At 45.0% G+C, this 14,722-nt stretch overlaps 1 protein-coding gene across 6 annotated transcripts in view; it reads right to left on the reverse strand.

Annotated features, from left to right (window-relative positions):
• The window catches only part of LOC139537196 (seizure protein 6-like), a 242,084-nt gene that overhangs the window by 44,420 nt on the left and 182,942 nt on the right, over positions 1–14,722 (reverse strand). The window lies entirely within an intron of this gene.

Consider the following 14,722-nt stretch of genomic DNA (forward strand, 5'->3'; position numbering starts at 1 on the left):
AGGGTTTCACTGGTGTTTTGTGGGTGTTTGTTTCCTGTGTTAGCGTTTGGGCCACACAGGACTGTTGCAGGTTAGTCACGTTTGTTGTTTTGTTAATTTGTTAGTGTTTGTTGGTTTGTCATTAAAATCATGAATACCTCCTACTCCGCATCTTGGTCCGATCCATGCTCCTCCTCGTCTGAGGAGGAGAACGACATTGACAGCCGTTACAGAAACACCCACCAAACCAGGACCAAGCGGATTGGAGAAGGACGGCAAGACCCAAAGCAATGGAGAGAAGAGGAATGGACTTGGGAGGAGATCCTAGACGGTAAAGGACCCTGGGCACAGCCAGTGGAGTGTCGCCGCCCCAAAGCGGAGCTGGAGGCAGCGAAAGCGGAGAGGCGGCATTATGAGGCGCTTGCAAGGCAGAGTGGCTGGAAACCCGAGAGGCTCACCCAAAAATTTCTTGGGGGGGGGCTAAAGGGGAGTGTGACGAAGCCGGGTTGGATACCTGAGCCAACTCCCCGGGCTTACCGTGGAGTGAGAGGGCGTCGTACTGGTCAGACACCGTGTTATGCGGTAAAGCGCACGGTGTCCCCAGTACGCGTGCTTAGCCCAGTGCGGGCTATTCCACCTTGCCGCACTGGGAGGGCTAGGTTGGGCATCGAGCCGGATGTCATGAAGCCGGCCCAACGTATCTGGCCTCCAGTACGTCTCCTCGGGCCGGCGTACATGGCACCAGCCTTACAGGTGGTGTCCCCGGTTCGCCTGCATAGCCCAGTGCGGGCTATTCCACCTCGCCGCACTGGCAGGGCTACGGGGACCATTCAACCTGGTAAGGTTGGAGAGGCTCGGTGCTCAAGAGCGCGTGTCCTCCTTCACGGTCCGGCATATCCGGCGCCACCTTCCCGCCCCAGCCCAGTACCACCAGTGCCTACACCACGCACCAGGCTTCCAGTGCATCTCCAGAGCCCTGTTCCTCCTCCCCGCACTCGCCCTGAGGTGCGTGCCCTCAGCCCGGTACCTCCAGTTCCGGCACCACGCATCAGGCCTATTGTGCGTCTCAGCCGGCCAGAGTCTGCCGTCTGCCCAGCGGTGCCTGAACTGCCCGTCTGCCCAGCGGTGCCTGAACTGCCCGGCTGCCCAACGCCGTCTGAGCCATCCGTCTGCCCAGCGCCGTCTGAGCCATCCGTCTGCCCAACGCCGTCTGAGCCATCCGTCTGCCCAACGCCGTCTGAGCCATCCGTCTGCCCAACGCCGTCTGAGCCATCCGTCTGCCCAACGCCGTCTGAGCCATCCGTCTGCCCAACGCCGTCTGAGCCATCCGTCTGCCCAACGCCGTCTGAGCCATCCGTCTGCCCAACGCCGTCTGAGCCATCTGTCTGCCCAACGCCGTCTGAGCCATCTGTCTGCCCAACGCCGTCTGAGCCATCTGTCTGCCCAACGCCGTCTGAGCCATCTGTCTGCCCAACGCCGTCTGAGCCATCTGTCTGCCCAACGCCGTCTGAGCCATCTGTCTGCCCAACGCCGTCTGAGCCATCTGTCTGCCCAACGCCGTCTGAGCCATCTGTCTGCCCAATGCCGTCTGAGCCGCCCGTCTGCCACGAGCCGTTAGAGCCGCCCGTCTGTCCCGAGCCGTTAGAGCCGTCCGTCAGTCAGGAGCCGCTAGAGCCGTCCGTCAGTCAGGAGCCGCCAGAGCCGCCAGCCAGTCAGGAGCCGCCAGAGACGCCAGCCAGTCAGGAGCCGCCAGAGACGCCAGCCAGTCAGGAGCCGCCAGAGACGCCAGCCAGTCAGGAGCCGCCAGAGACGCCAGCCAGTCAGGAGCTGCCAGAGACGCCAGCCAGTCAGGAGCTGCCAGAGACGCCAGCCAGTCAGGAGCTGCCAGAGACGCCAGCCAGTCAGGAGCTGCCCTACAGTCATGAGCTGCCACCCAGTCATGAGCTGCCACCCAGTCATGAGCTGCCACCCAGTCATGAGCTGCCACCCAGTCATGAGCTGCCACTCAGTCCGGAGCTGCCACTCAGTCCGGAGCTGCCACTCAGTCCGGAGCTGCCCCTTATCCCGGAGCTGCTGCCCCTTATCCCGGAGCTGCTGCCCCTTATCCCGGAGCTGCTGCCCCTTATCCCGGAGCTGCTGCCCCTTATCCCGGAGCTGCTGGCCCTTATCCCGGAGCTGCTGGCCCTTATCCCGATGCTGCCCCTTCATTTAGGTGGGTTGAGTTGGAGGGTGGTCATTGGGAGGGGGATACGGAAGCGGGGAGTGACTATGGTGGGGTGGGGACCTCGCCCAGAGCCTGAGCCACCACCGTGGTCAGATGCCCACCCAGACCCTCCCCTAGACTTTGTGCTGGTGCGCCCGGAGTTCGCACCTTAAGGGGGGGGTTATGTCACGTTCCTGACCTGTTTTCTCTTGTTTTGTATGTCTTTATTGGTCAGGGCGTGAGTGTTGGGTGGGCAGTCTATGTTTTCTATTTCTATGTTGGGTTTTGTGTTCGGCCTGGTATGATTCTCAATTAGAGACAGGTGTGTATCGTTTGTCTCTGATTGAGAGTCATACTAAGGCAGCCAGGGTTTCACTGGTGTTTTGTGGGTGTTTGTTTCCTGTGTTAGCGTTTGGGCCACACAGGACTGTTGCAGGTTAGTCACGTTTGTTGTTTTGTTAATTTGTTAGTGTTTGTTGGTTTGTCATTAAAATCATGAATACCTCCTACTCCGCATCTTGGTCCGATCCATGCTCGTCCTCGTCTGAGGAGGAGAACGACATTGACAGCCGTTACAACATGTACATATCTACCTAAACTACCACCAGTATCCTTGCACATTGATAAGGTATTGGTACTGACCCTGTATATAGAGTACATTTTTGTGTGTTTTTATTTGTCGTGTGTTTGTATTTTATCTTATTTTCTTACCTTTGATATCTAATACTGCATTAGAGCTCGCAAGAGATAACAAGTTAGCATTTCACCCTACTGTTTACACCTACTGTATCCTGTGCATGTGACAAATAAACTTTGATTTGACACTGCACACACACACAGAGTAAATGTTGTGTATGAAAAATGTGGTATAATTGGTCAAGCAGAGCTGTTTTCATTAGTATTCTACTTGGGTTATAAATACTCCACTCCAGCTGCTACAATTAATTGCAGTGTAAAAGTATATTTGCAAATAGATTGTGACATGTTTGCAATGACTAATGACTCTCAGTGTGTAAGTCTACACACACAGCTGTGGCAGGGAACTTTAGGTTTGGTTTAGAGGGTAGAAGTAGAGTTGCAGATCAGGGCCTTGTTTCCCAGATAACTTCAGAACAAAGTTGACTACAAATCAGTGTTGGAAAATGTATCCAATTGTCATACTTGAGTTAAAGTAAAAATACCTTCATAGAAAATTACTCAAGTAAGATTGAAAGACACCCATTAAAATAAAAGTCCAAAAGCATTTGGTTTTAAATATACTTAAGTATCAAAAGTAAAAGTATACATGATTTCAAATTCCTTATATTAAGCAAATCAGATGGCACCATTTTTTTGTTTTTTAAATGTATAGATAGCCAGGGGCACACTCCAACACTCAGACAAAAGGTAATTTAATTTACAAACAAAGCATGTATGTTTAGTGAGTCTGCCTGATGTGAGACAGTAGGATGACCAGGGATGTTCTCTTGATAAGTGTGTGAATTTGACAATTTTTCCTGTCCTGCTATGTATTCAACATGTAACAAGTACTTTTGGGTGTCAGGGAAAATGTATGGAATAAAAGTTACACTATTTTCTTTAGGAATGAAGTGAAGTAAAAGTTGTAAAAAATATAAATAGTAAGGTACAGATACCCTAAAAAACAACTTAAAGGAAAACTCCACCCAAATGTTTTGCTTGTCAGCAATCAAGTTTCAAGATATGTAACGTTCAAAATACAGAAATCATCCCGTATGATGCATTTAGTATCACATGATGCAAAACGGGGCATCATATGATGGAAATGCATCATACAGGGATGAATTCTGTATTTTGAAAGTCACATATCTTGAAAACTTGATGTCATGACTGTCCTGATCAGGTCAGGTTACAGGAGACCACAATCCTACAGATTATCTCTCACCCCCAACAGAGGAGAGATCTAGGGGTCTGAAAATGTGGGGGTTTTATGACCCCTCACGCCCATGGTAAATCTTAGGCCACAGACCACATTCCTTTGTCCTCTCACTATGGAGAACCAGCCTCAGAACATTAAACATGCAATAAAGAGTCTTTGGAACAATGGTTTCCGTCAGCCACAATGGTGGTCATGACGATAGATGGAATATGAAAATGTATGTCATTTTTGTTTTGTTATTAAAGGTTAATAGATGACGTTATTACAAAAACATTGTAACTGTAAGAGTTTTCCTAGGATATGCTTGATGTTTATACATTGTACGTTGTGTGGAAAATGTCCAAATCAAAGAGAATGTTTTGGTAAAGATGAAATGTGAAGTTAGTTGTCTAAAATTGGATTTGAGCAAAATCTAGACCTTGCCTCTTAACTTGGTACGCCCAGAGAATTGCCCTAAAGGCGGTAACACCCACCTCTGACCCGAGGGTATAAGACCTGTGAGTTAAGAATGAACAGAACAGACTAAGTGACCCGAGCTGCAGCCAAGGTCTAAAAAGTCAACGAACCCAAAACTCAACCCAAGGTTGAAGACAAAGAAATCTTTTTCTACCCATGCTACTGATGAGTAGCTGTGTCTAAGCGGGTGAATTCAAGCCAGACCACCTAACCTCCACTCTCCATCTAATCGTGGTATCTACACTGTTTCATTCCTACGCTGTGAGCCCTGAGCTACAGAGTTGTCTTTCCTCAGAAGACCCCTCCCAGAGCAAGGGCGAGGAATCAGACCAAAAGGACACTGACATCGTGAGGACAACCAGAGAGTTGAGCCGGGGAAGTGCGTCATTGAGAAGCCTAAACGACCCACGTGGAGCTTCCCATCTGAGACCTCCCACACGTAATTACATCATTATATTCTGACCCATAAGAGCGGCAGTTCGGGGCAAGGCTAGGGTTAAAATAAGCATAGCTGACAAATGCACCCAAATGTATATTTCTCTCGTGTACTTTCTCCTTTTCTCTCTCTTTTAAATCCCCATTTTGGGTAACACGCGCCATAGTGTGTTGGGCCGTTATACTAAGTTCTAATCAATAGCCTAGACTGTGTTTTGTGTATGTGTATCTTTTATCATAATTTTAGATTTCTAGTAAATAAATAATCCACTAAGATTGGTGTGGTACAAACTCATTGGTCCGTGCAGATTCCCGGATTATGCGACGTTCATAATGAGATTGTAGAGGAAACGGATTAATTAGCGACTGTTGTAAAATCTATATTCTGATATTCTTTGAGTTAATTTGGGAAATAGAAACTCAATAAAACTAATTTTCCCATGGTGCCCCAGGTTAATGAGTTAATAATTGCTTGATTCATTTAATCACGCAATTAGAAACCTTTAATCATTCAATGAGCAACAGTCGTCACATTAACTAATACAACTTCACAACACTGACAAGCAAAACCATTTGGGACTATATCAACAATGGACTAATGAAACAAATACAAAAAGATAGTCTTTGGGTGGCGTTTTCCTTTAAGTTGTACTTTAAAGTAATTTTTATTTAAGTACTTTACACTACTGCTACAAATACAAAGTTGCAAAAATGTTTGCAATTATTACAAACAAGTGAAGAATAAAATTATGTTTCAAAAGAAAACTGAAATTACTGTATTAAAAGATACATAGTCTACATGGATCTATATACTATAGGCTATTTAAATCATATTTAAATAAATTTCATGTTCAACCAATTGAGTTCTACTTTGAGACTAGGGTACTGTCTGTAATTAGTGCCTCAATGTGTTTCATGATGTGTGACAACATGTGCGCAATGATGTGCCCAATCTGTGATTTACTGCATTACTATTGGGTAAGTATAATAAGCCGCCTCAATAGACTATTTGCAGCAATAGGTGGTAATAATTCTAATGTTAAGGTAAGATTTGAATGGAGAAAGCTGATCCGAGAGCAGCGCTGCTTTTCTTTTGATCCTGTCAGTATCGACACATGGTCTAACGATGCACTTAGTGAATGTTCTCTCTACATGCTTGTTTGGGAAACACTCTTAAAAAGTTGGCTCGTAAATAACGATGCATCTGGTACAATCATTGTAATGCTTAAGTTACATTGCAACTGGGAAACGAGGCCCAGTTCCATTTCAGAGCTGGTCCGTTAATGTTATAGTGGGGAGAAGAATTGCCTCTGTACCAGTTGTCAAACCGCTATTAGTCCAGAGCAGCAAGATGAATGGGCTTCAACTTCCCTGTCCTTAAAAGAATTGTGCTACATAGGATGTATGGTAGCAATCATTAGTTGGCGTGGATGATGGATTGAGCTAACCATGTCCGTAATGGGAGCTATAAAACAGGCCTCTGCCTGTCGGAGCGCAGGCCCACTCTGCTCTGCCTCACTGGTCCAGCAGCCTCTCTGAGATTATATTCCTGAGGTCCAGTACAGATAACACCAAAACCTGCAGTCTGTTGAAAAAACACTATGACAGCAAAAATATACTTTTAACAACACCGGACCAACAATAAAGCAATAGTGACAGACAGAGGTGGTCTAATGTAAAGCCTATAAAAATAAGATAGTTAGTCAAAACTCCTGCCTCACTCCTAGAGATCTACTGTAGGTGTGTTAATACCAATAATGTGTGGCATCTTTGATTGTTGAATCTGATTGCTGTTACTATAAATTACAACAGTAGTGTAACGCTCCTCCTCTTCGTCTGATGATGAGGAATAGGAATCATCGGACCAACACGCAGCGTGGTAAGTGCTCATAGTAAATTTAATCAAATAAACTGAACACTGAATGACAAAAAAACAACAACAAAGAGACTGAACGACATGAAACAGTCCTGTAAGGTGAAAAAACACAAAACAGAAAACAACTACCCACCAACACAAGTGGGAACAGGCTACCTAAGTATGGTTCTCAATCAGAGACAACGATTGACAGCTGCCTCTGATTGAGAACCACACCCGGCCAAACACATAGAAAAGGACAACATAGAACAAAACATAGAGTGCCCACCCCAACTCACGCCCTGACCAAACCAAAATAGAGACATAAAAAGGATCTCTAAGGTCAGGGCGTGACAAGTAGTCTGTATATCAAGCATAACAAAGCTGAGAAATAGACTCAGTGTCTGCAGAGCGTGACAGCCAGAGGGTGACAGCCATCGTTAAAAACAGAAAGCAAAGACAAGGACCCCGTGGAGGATCCCTACTGTTTAGTATGTCTGACTCAATCCTTTACTCATTAATATGATTTGGAGGAACAGTCGGAGTGGAAATGAGCTGTTAGGTTGTGTCAACACGCAGGTGGAAACATTTCAAACAAAGCTCTCATTTCAGCTTAGACTACTGCTCTCCTGCTTCAAACCAGTCACTACACTCTTAGAAAAAAAAGGTGCTATCTAGAACCGTAAAGGGTTCTTCGGCTGTCCCCATAGGAGAACCCTTTGAATAACTATTTTTTGTTCCAGGTAGAACCCTTTACACAGAGGGTTTTACGTGGAACCCAAAAGAGTTCTACATGGAACCAAAAAAGGTTCTACCTGGAATAAAAAGGGTTATCCTATGGGGACAGCCGTTATCCTAAAAGGCACAGTGTAGCGTGCTGCTCCTGAGACAACCACTTTTGGTGCTGAGTGTGCAGACACTCAACCTGGTCTCAGAGCATTTCGTATTATTCTGTACGTACGTCCAAGATGCTCTATATACTATGATATGTTACATTTCGTATGGTATGTATTAATTTGTGGATGTTTTGAATTACAATTCGTATGATATGTGCCATTCATATGTGATAATATGTCATTCACAAGTGACAGGCTATTAGTGTCACCCATCAAAAGTGGAGAAATAAATATAGTAGGCCTAGCCTATTGAAAGCTGATGGGATCCTCCTCTTTTAAATAGAGGACACCAAAACTCTGTTTTCTCTTGCAATTCCATAGCCTTTAGAAATGTTGTGCAACATCAGCTCATGGGCTCTCATGAAATGTTTGATTCGATTTTTGATCACATTTGCATTGATGTCAGAGTGATTAGAGGGACAATAGATTGCTGAGTACCAGGCAGTTAGCAAGTTTGGTAGACTACTAATGACCGTCAGCAGCATCAGAGCTTCCGTGTCTAAACTGTCACATGGAATTTGACTGCGATCATTACTCGTCACCACCAGTGTGGCGGTAATACGGTCACAGTAACAGTCCTATGTTAGGGTTAGGGGAAGGGTTAGTTAATACGCTAAGTAGTTGCAAAGTAGCTAAAAAGTAGTAAGTAGTTGCAAAGTTTCTAATTATCTAAAATAGCTTTAAGTAACCTTCTGTCTAATGTAATCATACCAAACATTATACACTGCTCAAAAAAATAAAGGGAACACTAAAATAACACATCCTAGATCTGAATGAATGAAATATTCTTATTAAATACTTTTTTCTTTACATAGTTGAATGTGCTGACAACAAAATCACACAAAAATTATCAATGGAAATCAAATTTATCAACCCATGGAGGTCTGGATTTGGAGTCACACTCAAAATTAAAGTGGAAAACCACACTACAGGCTGATCCAACTTTTATGTAATGTCCTTAAAACAAGTCAAAATGAGGCTCAGTAGTGTGTGTGGCCTCCACGTGCCTGTATGACCTCCCTACAACGCCTGGGCATGCTCCTGATGAGGTGGCGGATGGTCTCCTGAGGGATCTCCTCCCAGACCTGGACTGAAGCATCCGCCAACTCCTGGACAGTCTGTGGTGCAACGTGGCGTTGGTGGATGGAGCGAGACATGATGTCCCAGATGTGCTCAATTGGATTCAGGTCTGGGGAACGGGCGGGCCAGTCCATAGCATCAATGCCTCTCTCTTGCAGGTACTGCTGACACACTCCAGCCACATGAGGTCTAGCATTGTCTTGCATTAGGAGGAACCCAGGGCCAACCGCACCAGCATATGGTCTCACAAGGGGTCTGAGGATCTCATCTCGGTACCTAATGGCAGTCAGGCTACCTCTGGCGAGCACATGGAGGGCTGTGCGGCCCCCCAAAGAAATGCCACCCCACACCATGACTGACCCACCGCCAAACCGGTCATGCTGGAGGATGTTTCAGGCAGCAGAACGTTCTCCACGGCGTCTCCAGACTCTGTCACGTCTGTCACATGTGCTCAGTGTGAACCTGCTTTCATCTGTGAAGAGCACAGGGCGCCAGTGGCGAATTTTCCAATCTTGGTGTTCTCTGGCAAATGCCAAACGTCCTGCACGGTGTTGGGCTGTAAGCACAACCCCCACCTGTGGACGTCGGGCCCTCATACCACCCTCATGGAGTCTGTTTCTGACCGTTTGATCAGACACATGCACATTTGTGGCCTGCTGGAGGTCATTTTGCAGGGCTCTGGCAGTGCTCCTCCTGCTCCTCCTTGCACAAAGGCGGATGTAGCGGTCCTGCTGCTGGGTTGTTGCCCTCCTACGGCCTCCTCCACGTCTCCTGATGTACTGGCCTGTCTCCTGGTAGCGCCTCCATGCTCTGGACACTACGCTGACAGACACAGCAAACCTTCTTGCCACAGCTCGCATTGATGTGCCATCCTGGATGAGCTGCACTATCTGAGCCACTTGTGTGGGTTGTAGACTCTGTCTCATGCTACCACTAGAGTGAAAGCACCGCCAGCATTCAAAAGTGACCAAAACATCAGCCAGGAAGCATAGGAACTGAGAAGTGGTCTGTGGTCACCACCTGCAGAACCACTCCTTTATTGGGGGTGTCTTGCTAATTGCCTATAATTTCCACCTTTTGTCTATTCCATTTGCACAACAGCATGTGAAATCTATTGTCAATCAGTGTTGCTTCCTAAGTGGACAGTTTGATTTCACAGAAGTGTGATTGACTTGGAGTTACATTGTGTTGTTTAAGTGTTCCCTTTATTTTTTTGAGCAGTGTATATCATACATTTACTATGTTACATCTAGTCTATGAGACCAGGCTGAGAGACTGAGCACCAGAGCATTAGGCTGACGATAAACGGTTAAGCATTCCAGAAACCATTCAAACGGTATAATCACTGCCTTTTAAATACCTCTCTCATCATGGATGCATATGAAAATCAACATTAAAGCTAACAGTTTTACAGCCCACAATTTAATTTCAAGCCCTCTCCCTCCCTACCAGAAGATATTTGGATATTAGTGCTGAGAGTAAAGGACGCTCTCCCACAGCAGTCTAACTCAATAAGACTGACAAGGGCATGGGGTTTTAGTGTCTGTCGATTTACTAAGGATCCACTTTTATACATCATTGTACTTTTTAACACTGTTGTGCTATGGTATACTTTGCAGGAAGTTGTTATGTTTCTTCTTGATGTACTACATGTGGTTGTAGTGTGCAGCAGCCATGATTTATCACAAATGCCCTCATAAACCTGTACATAACGCTCCGGGCAGTAATAGGGTGTTAAATTATCATCTTACCTGGCTGCCTCAGTGGATCAACAACCGCTTAGGGGACCAAGAGTACACAGAAACATTTGTCATCCAGAGACTATCATGTATTGTTTGCATTACTGCTATAGGAACAGCACAGAACCAATAAAGAGTGATTTGTTACACACTGCATTCAAGAGCCCATACTGTAGATACAGTGCATTTGTAAAGTCTGAGGTCCTGAGTGCTCTGGAGCAGGTTTTCATCAAGGACGTCTTTGTACTTTGCTCCGTTCATCTTTCCCACGATCCTGACCTGTCTCCCAGTCCCTGCCGCTTAAAAACATCCCCACAGCATGATATATCACCACCATGCTTCACCGTAGGGATGTGCCAGGTTTCCTCCAGACGTGATGCTTGGCATTCAGGCCAAAGAGTTCAACTTTGGTTTCATCAGACCAGAGAATCTTGTTTCACTTTGAAACATGTCAAATGTTTTTTAAATTCAATCCTCAGGTTGTTTTTAACATAAATAATCGATAATATTTCAACCGGACGGTAAACTATTCAATAAAAGAGATAAAGAAAATGTCGAGCTACAACTTTCACGTACATGAACTAATCGAAGGACATCCAGCTATCCACTGACGCGTTTTGATAAATCTCGCTAATTTTTCAGAATAAAAGCTTGAAACTATGTCTAAAGACTGTTCACACCCTGAGGAAGCCATAGGAAAAGGAATCTGGTTGATATCCCTTTAAATGGACGAAAGGCAGGCAATGGAACAGGGATTTTTCAAATAAGAGGCACTTCCGGGTTGGATTTCCTCAGGTTTTCACCTGCAAAATCCGTTCTGTTATATAGTTTTGGAAACTTTAGAGTGTTTTCTATCCTCATCCGTCAATTATATGCATATTCTAGCATCTGGGCCTGAGAAATAGGCAGCTTACATTGGGAAAGTTTTTTTCCAAACATAAAACTTCTGCCCCCTAGCTTCAAGAGGTTATCTTAAATAGCTAAAGTACATTCATTAGGGCAGCCTTCAAGAGGCTGTCGTAGTCATCATTGCGGCGGCCATTAGTCATTGGTTTGAGCCCGCTATGTTTACCGTAGCAGGTCTCCAGCCTATGTTTGTAATCTTCCAATGACTCTTTAGCTTTCTCCGTCCAACTATGGATATCTACCCAATCAGTCATGGGTGGGTAATGTTATTTTATGCGATCACACAGTGTAGCCAGTTGGGTCTGATAGGCTCCACCCTCTTCCCATTGGTAGTTTTCATCAAAGCCTCCTTCCACGTCCGCCTATCGCAGCCTCATCTTGATACGGCAAATGTGTGCGATCTTAGCTTCAGATGGCTTGAACAGCCGGGCCATCTTCAGTAGCTGTGTGGAAAAATCACCAGCTTCCTTTGTAGGATCTGGAAGCTATTTAGCAATGTGCTTCATTTTATCCCGTCTCCAAGTTTTCTGGATGTCGACGAGCGGGTGCCATTCGTCACGGCCCTCTTCACCATCCGCAGGTTGCGGTTGTGGATTAGGGAATGTTACCAGAGGTGCCTGAAGAAAGGTTGTGTTTGGGTTCCCTTTTTTACCTGTTCTGGTCGTGATCGTTGGGGGTGAGGGACTTAGCTGCATGGTAGGGGTCAACGTCAATGGTGGACTAAGTTCCCAGAGTCCATCAACACCATTGACGGGACTCAATGTGGGCGGTGTACGGAACGGATTTCTGCAGCTCATGAGCCTCCGATGGGTCTGCTGGTAGAGCTGCGGTGGAGGCAACGGCTGAGCGAGCTGCTGTCGCACAACCAGGGTTGGTGCTCGTGCAGTGAATACAGGGGTATAATAGGGAGAGGTGGGAAGTCATTATCATCATCATCATCCCTGTTTCTCCCTCTTTTCTTATTTTCCTCCATCTGTTTCTTCTTCTAACTTTCTTTCACAATTATTCCTTTAACTTTCCTAACTGACTGTCTTAAGGCTTCCCTCTCCCACTTTCTAAACTTACCCTGATAATAAAACGTAGCTCAATGTGCCTTTTAAGGGAACTGCTACTGTTTGGAGCGGTACCTGTTCCAGAATGTCCCTGCCACATTTATCTGCCATTATTTTTCATTAGCTGATCGGGCAGGCAAGGTTCTCCCTTGCTGCTCTTGGCTCCCATTGTGAAACTCCACTACACAAACACACACAATCAAACACAAACACACAAAACATCAGTGTTTAATTAGGAACTTCTTCCTTTCTTATAGTTCAAAATATTGTTTTTATATATACAGTTGAAGTCGGAAGTTTACATACACCTTAGCCAAATACATTTAAACTCAGTTTTTCAAAAATCCTGACATTTAATTCTAGTAAGAAATTCCCTGTCTTAGGTCAGTTAGGATCACCACTTTAATTTAAGAATGTGAAATGTCAGAGTAATAATAGAGAGAATGATTTATTTCAGCTTTTATTTCTTTCATCACATTCCCAGTGGGTCAGAAGTTTACATACACTCAATTAGTATTCGGTAGCATTGCCTTTAAATTGTTTAACTTGGGAGAAAAGTTTTAGGTAGCCTTCCACAAGCTTCCCACAATAAGTTGGGTGAATTTTGGCCCATTCCTCCTGACAGAGCGGGTGTAACTGAGTCAGGTTTGTAGGCCTCCTTGCTCGCACACGCTTTTTCAGTTCTGCCCCCAAATTTTCTATGGGATTGAGGTCAGGGCTTTGTAATGGCCACTCCAATAACTTGACTTTGTTGTCCTTAAGCCATTTTGCCACGACTTTGGAAGTATGCTTGGGGTCATTGTCCATTTGGAAGACCCATTCGTGACCAAGCTTTAACTTTCTGACTGATGTCTTGAGATGTTGCTTCAATATATCCACATAATTGTCCTACCTCATGATGCCATCTATTTTTTGAAGTGCACCAGTCCCTCCTGCAGCAAAGCACCCCTACATGATGCTACCACCCCCATGCTTCAAGGTTGGGATGGTGTTCTTCGGCTTGCAAGCCTCCCCCTTTTTCCTCCAAGCATAACGATGGTCATTATGGCCAAGCAGTTCTATTTTTGTTTCATCAGACCAGAGGACATTTCTCCAAAAACTACAATCTTTGTCCCCATGTGCAGTTGCAAACCGTAGTCTGGCTTTTTTTATGGTGGTTTTGGAGCAGTGGCTTCTTTCTTGCTGAGCGGCCTTTCAGGTTAGGTCGATATAGGACTCATTTTACTGTGGATATAGATACTTTTGTACCTGTTTCCTTCATTATCTTCACAAGGTCCTTTGCTGTTGTTCTGGGATTGATTTGCACTATTTGCAAAAAAGTACGTTCATCTCTAGGAGACAGAACGCATCTCCTTCCAGAGCGTTATGGCGGCTGCGTGGTCCCATGGTGTTTATACTTGCGTACTATTGTTTGTACAGATGAACTTGGTTTCGTCAGGCGTTTGGAAATTGCTCCCAAGGATGAACCAGACTTGTCTTGGCTGATTTCTTTTGTTTTTCCCATGATGTCAAGCAAAGAGGCACTGAGTTTGAAGGTAGGCCTTGAAATACATCCACAGGTACACCTCCAATTAACTCAAATTATGTCAATTAGGCCATCAGAAGCTTCCAAAGCCATGACATAATTTCCTGGAATTTTACTAGCTGTTTAAAGGCACAGTTAACTTACTGTATGTAAACTTCTGACCCACTGGAATTGTGTTGCAGTGAATTATAAGTGAAATAATCTGTCTGTAAACAATTGTTGGAAAAATGACTTGTGTCATGCACAAAGTAGATGTCCTAACCGACTTGCCAAAACTATAGTTTGTTAACAAGACATTTGTGGAGTGCTTGAAAAACAAGTTTTAATGACTCCAACATAAGTGTATGTAAACATCTGACTTCAACTGTACCTTTGAAGTCTGTATCCAAAAGTATTGTTGAAAAGTAATTGAATAAAGTTGGGGAATTTAAAACATTTTGGTCTTACCCAGGCCTTGTCGTAGCTGAGTCAGAATTAGTTAGGTAACATATATAAACAAGATGTTTTATTTACTTTATGCTTGTCATTAGAATGTCTTCTTTTGGACCATACTGTTGGCAGTTGCATTTTCCTTTCTCTCTAGGGAAAGGTCACTTGGGGCCCAGAGAGGGAAGAGGTCAGGCTTGTCTTTTACATGTCTGGTAATATGTGAATCATCTGTGAAACCATGTGAAGGGCTCCACTATGTCTGTAATCCAG

Source organism: Salvelinus alpinus, chromosome 13, assembly GCF_045679555.1.
Source record: "Salvelinus alpinus chromosome 13, SLU_Salpinus.1, whole genome shotgun sequence".
In the NCBI taxonomy this organism is placed as follows: domain Eukaryota; kingdom Metazoa; phylum Chordata; class Actinopteri; order Salmoniformes; family Salmonidae; genus Salvelinus; species Salvelinus alpinus.